Genomic DNA, 6272 nt, shown 5'->3' with positions numbered 1-6272 from the left:
AGAACATGCAAACTCCACACAGAAGGGCTCCCACACCCGGGATAGAACCAGCAACCCTCTTGCTGTGAGGCGACAGTGCTAACCACCACACCACCGTGCCGCCCCTGTCTTTTTTTATCCACAACCCAAAGATACTCAGTTTACTGTCAAAGAGGAGTAAAGAAATAAAAAAAACAACTGAAAATACTCACATTTAAGAAGCTTTTTTCTTGAAAAAAATACTCAAAGTAATGAATTAATTATCAAATGAATCAATTTAAGCAAATTAAGCATTTTTTAAAAAAACTGACAGCTAATCAACTAATCATTGCAGACTGTGTACGCATGTGAAATGTCCATGTTAAGGCTTGCTAAGAAAAAAAAAAATTAGAATAACATCAGTTGTACAAAACAAAACACATCTTCTCCTTCAGGTTTCCTTAAAATGTTCTCTTAAAGGGCCAGTGTGTAAAATGGGTTGAAAACAGTGACATCAGTGGTCAAATTCTAGATTGCACAGCTCACTTGCTCACCCCTCCTGTCAGGTAAATGACGGTGGCCTCGTAGGGACAAAAAGCCTTGCGCAGAAATGAGTTTTTCAGGAGTTGGTCTATCTAGCGACGAGGTGAATGTTTATTTAGAAATCTAAACCATGTTACGATATTGTAATGAATCCCTCACGAGCAGGAGACCAGAGGAGCGTTCGGGAAAAAGGCCCGTTTATTTGAGCACTCCAAAAACTCTGGTAACACTCCAGGGGGTAAAAGACTCCGTCCCAAACTCTGACTCTTCTGGCGTAACACACACACTCCATACACACATTCTCATTTACGATACCTAGCGGGGACCCCCTCCCCTCTCTGCTCCACCAATCTCTAGTCCGCACACTGACTGACAGCGTAGCCTGTAAACAGAGCTCAGCTGTTTATTTAGCCTAGCAATATCTCCGGACTATAGTAGCTGCAATGGACGACTTTGAACGCGATTTTGAAGAGTTTCTTGTAGCGGACACAGACCCAGAGCCATACCTGTTTGAGCCGGAGCATACAGATGAGAGCCGGAGTACACTGAGCGGGCGAGAAGAGAAGCTGAATCCTCCACTCCCATTTTGCTGCACAGAATGGGATTCGGTGCTACCATCGTTGGGGAGATATATCATCAGGGGGAAAAGCGCCGCAGAGAGTGCATCACAAGGAGTGAAGTTGCGTCTTCTTTTCGTCGCAGATGATGGTTCGGGTTCATTCTCTCCTGTTGCGTGGTAAGTGTGGTCCATTCGCAAACTTTATAACTAAAAAAACTTCCACTACTCTCTATCGACGAACTACTAACGCTCTCTGCTGTTTCCTCCTCCTTCCCTCCTTCCTTCCTTACTTCCGCTGTCTTCGTTGGTTTATTTATACACGCAAAATGCGTTCTCTGGCTGGCTGGATTGTCCGCTCGGTCTGCCGTACATACATCGCGGCGCAAGATGGCGACCTCTCTAAAGCAAGGCCCTTGCTATATATATATATATATATATATATATATATAAAAGCATAATTATAAGGCTACGAAAACCAAACGAATTTTATTTTATAGCAATTATACACTTATATAAACATATTAATGGATAGAATATTCAGATTCAGATTCAGATTTGACAATAAACCATGCCAAATATTACACACTGGCCCTTTAAGTATTTGAGGTTTTCTCCTTATCTTGGTCTTATACTTAAGGAGTCGGTTTAAGTTAGTTAAACCACACACATTGCACAGCGGTTATCATGGAAACAGTAGTATTTTACCACTGTAAAATCTTTCAGTGCAGTAAGCGCTTTAACATTTTAACTTAACTAAAGAAACCTTCAAATAGAGTCTGTGCAACGCCCTTACGTAAGGCCTTTAGCTTAAGAAAAAATAAGTCTTAAGTGTCATACTTAAGAAGAAAATTTTAAGTGTTTTGTGCAACTGGCTCCTGGCCGTAATGCAGCCACTGCAGTCTATGGTTTATTCATCTCTGTGTTTTCTACTTTGATGATGTTTTTTCCTGCTATTGATTCTATAAGAATTTGCAAGTTAACTTCATAATACTAGTTGCACCTGCCACAGTGTCTTTTTTTTTTTTATTGTTGTTCATTTTTGTTTAATCATCTGAGTTTTTCCTTCTTTTCTGTTTAATTCCAGTAAGGCTATACAAAGGACTGCACATTTATCATTCATAATCAGTGGTATGCATGCACAGGCTTCAAAGTCCCACATGTAATGGTACTTATTGTTGGTTTGGACATATGGAGTCTTTGGATGATACTGTTCCACTTGTGTTAACATTTAATTCAATTTGTTTTGTAGCCAAAAGGTGTCCTCCCAGTTATGTTAACTCAGAGTAGAACTGACCTGACCTACTTTTTATGTTTGGGCCTATCTAAGTACAGTTTACCACAATTTAAGTACTTTTATTTGAAACCTGAGTAAAATGTCTTTAAAGCAACAGCACCTCCTGTGATTTTTAACATCAATGCTCTAAACTAATAAAGACATTTTATCAGGGTCTATATATCATTTGCTCAATGCTAGTGTGCCTAAAGTAAGTCCAGTGGCTTTCCTGTTTTTTTCATAGTTGACAGTACTAACTTGGGTAAAATATTCTAGTATTCAGTCTTCTTTAGGTTCTTCTCAGGTCTTCATCAGTTTTTGCTACATTTGACTCCCTTCAGGACAATAAGCATATGATAGTTCTCAGTGACTTCCCCTTGCTTCACCCTGTCACTCTGCCGTTAAGCAGTGCACTATAACAATTTTTGCTTGAATGTGAAAACAAGCTGAGCAAATTAGCACTGATTAATTATCCATTATTAAAATAAATTATAATGTCAGTTTCATGAGTTTTGCTGTTTGTACAAGGCCTTGGCTGAGTCATCAGGGCAAAAATACAAGACATAAAGCAGCAGCCAAACCGGAGGAATACTCCTAGCAGAGGGCCAACATTTAGGCAGTGCTTTATTGTCGTAGTGCCAGCTCTGGGTATCTGGCATGTCCCACCCACACAGATGAAAGCCAGCTCTTAAGTGGCAGTGTCTGCTCTGTATGCACCTCCCCTGTCTGACACAGGAACTCTGCCCTAAGAGAGAGAGCGCAAGAGGAGAGCCAACATTGTGATGGAGCTGATTGGTGTGTGCGTATGTTTGCTAACATGGCATGTATTCAGTTAAGAGTTATATCTCCCCATTTTTCAATTTCTCCCTTTTTTATTGTTTGCCTTTCTTTCCCCTTATGTTGAATTCACAAACAGCTGGGATGGATAAAGCATTTTAATGATCCCTAACTGATTTCTGCATTTGCTTTAAACTTGCCCTTAAGTGTGGTTGAAATTTGCACGAGTGGTTGTCGCCGGTGGAGTGGGAATGGGTGATTACCCCAAATCCTCCAGTTCAGTTACACATTGTCCCTGCCCTGCACCCTGGAGTCTCTTTCATTCCATGTGTCATGGTCTGGTCATCTGAAACACCTCAGCAGTGATGGCTGGACAATATATATCATGATATGAGACATAATTTTGTCTTAAATTTTGGATATCGTAATTAGGAATATCAGTTTTGATTAAATTTGTTTGCATGCCCATTAACTGGTAACTAACAGATTAATTTTTAAGGAGGAAAAAAAAAAGCAAGATGGCGCGAAATACAAGAGGCCATTCCTTAAAGTCTGGTACTCCATTAATTTGGTGTGTGCTTTAGCGCCACATTTCAAAGTGCTACCCATTAAGAGGTGGTGACATTTTAATGTTTAGTGATGGAAAAGTCTTGCCTTTTATTGCATTTTCTGTTAGCTTTTCTGACGCCGTGCAGAAACTTAGTGCCAGCTGCCAACCCTCTGTTCTCCACTGGTTAGCTAACGTTAGCTTTGGCTACTCTGCACTGCGCACCATCCAGCCAGATCAAATGGGAGCTAGCTAGTGGCCACTCGTTGCTGCGGAAACATGGTACCACCTTTTAGTCTCCCCCCACATAGCCCTGGTTAGTAAGCAGCTTCATTTTGAGCCACAAAATCCCTCTAGCATTGTTAACTTTGTTAGCACCACTAGCAGTGCCACCAGAGCTAACATTGATAACATAATTAAAAATGGAGGTCTTTCAATTGTAGCCTAAATATTTAGAGACAGCACCTACAGTCAACCCTATAATATCACAGCAATATTGATAAGATATTTGGTTAAAAGAAAAAAATACTGTCTGCAGGGAACTGACCCAAACTGACCCCAGATCAGTACCTCAGACTGACCAGGTAATGCCTGCTGCACTAAATGTATGCACATCCATTAAATCAGATGACTTTACTCTGAGATCTTTCAGGTGATTCATTAGTGATTCATTATCTAACGGATGCTCTCACAGCAGAGGGATCCAGCTCACTAGATTAATCTATCTGTCATCGTCGTATAAGGAAGATATATGGTCATTGTTCAACAGAGCCGGGATGAAGTAAGGGAGCGGGTTTGTATCAGCACTGGACATAGACATTTGTAATGAGAACATCGCTCCTAGATCATACTGGGAGGCAGGGGCTACCGTGTTTCTGTCCTCTATGGAGACGTTTAGCACAAGTCCTCTCTTTTCAAAGCAGCTCTGCTGAAGCAGAGCTCCAGCTGCTGTAGAAAGCCTTCCCTTGTCTCGTCTCTCTCACACTAACTGACGTCAAAACGCATATCAGATGGTCTGGAATACGTTTTAAGGCTCACACATGCAAATGGTCATCCATCCTCCACCCAGGCTGTGTTCCACCCACTCTCGCTGCTCGGGCCTACTGCTCTGCTGCTCCTGCTGCTTCCGTGAGACCGGAGCAGAAACAAATGTCTCACTCCTGCCAACTCTTGTGTGTCTGTGTGTTCGTATGAGTGTGAATGTGTGCGAGTGTGTATTCAATGGAAGCCCACTGGGCTGTGGTTCCCTCAGTAGTCCTGCAGCGGCAGTAACTCGATACAGTACACACACATTTTTGTTGCTGATCCAAGCTTGTCTGCTTGCCATGATTTTGGTTCAGTTCAACTTGTTGTAAAACACTGCTGTGCACTGTTAAAGAGGAGAACATACAATCAGCATCTAATGAACACAGTGTGCCATGTTATGAACGATGGTTATGTGCCCTTTAATGAAGTTGATTTGTTGCCTTGGGTTTTGATTTGGCAGTTCAATGGCTCTAAATCATTTATTAATGCAGGATTTTTTTCTGACAGTTTCAGGAAAGTAGAGCTGAAAATATTATCTGAAAAACAGCTTATCTATCCAACTCCCATTTCCCAAAGTTACAGTATAGGACATGGTGCTGCCAAAGTAACTTTTGTAATAACGTCTTTCTTTCTTTCTTTCTTTCTTTCTTTCTTTCCTTCTTTCTTTCTTTCTGTGTCTCTGCCCCCCACCCTCTCCATCGCCTCTCATGTAGGAAGAAAAGATGTTTCTTTGTAAGGACTCACTGGCACTAGTTCCACTGACTCACACAGCTGCCCCAATAGAGCTCTCCTCCCTCTGATTTACAGCCAGTAGTGGTATTATAGGTTTCTAGTTGTTTTCCAGAGTTATTTACTGGCACTTTCAATCCATCTGTCTGTGTTTCTGCAATTTGTGCAGAGATGTTTGTACTGTTTTAACTCTAGAAAAACACAATGTGACAGGCTGTGATTTATGTAATTTAGCGAGTGAAAGTGATAACTTAAATAAACAGATGGTGGTTCAAAAGAAAGAATAGCCACCTTTTAAGAATTAAGCTGATTTCACTGCAATGTTGTTTGACTTGAATTAAAAAAAAAAAAAAAAAGAAGTATTTTTTTTGTGTGGATAGGAGTCCCGGAGTGCCTCTGTGTTTTTTAATGGCCAGTTAAATTATGGCCCAATTTCTAACCAAACTCCTATTAAAATGACTGTGGTAAAGTCTCTGAGCAAAAGCACGTGAGCCTAAATGTTGATGGTGAGTGTGAAGGTGTTACTCCAGGATAAGAGCTGGAATACGTTGCGTCTCTATATGTGAAACAAGTGACTTTGGATGTGAATCCAGGTTGTGTTTAGTGCTTCATTCTGCAGTGTTTAAAGATGATCTGTTGATGTACAGTGCAGATCTGCAAAAAACAACTAAAGATTTTGTAGCCCAGTTGCCAGAAGAAAATGTTGGCGTTGTACTTTTCTGCAAACAACAGATATGTTACATTTGTACATTTCATATGTATCATATCAGTGTTCTTAAAATGACATAGTTTTGTTAATATAATTATGAGCTTTGTTATCAGGAGATGGAGGGGATGGTAGATGGCATGGTGCCTAGGTG

Source organism: Epinephelus lanceolatus, chromosome 1 (assembly GCF_041903045.1).
Source record: "Epinephelus lanceolatus isolate andai-2023 chromosome 1, ASM4190304v1, whole genome shotgun sequence".
NCBI lineage: Eukaryota > Metazoa > Chordata > Actinopteri > Perciformes > Serranidae > Epinephelus > Epinephelus lanceolatus.
This window is presented reverse-complemented; position numbering follows the sequence as displayed.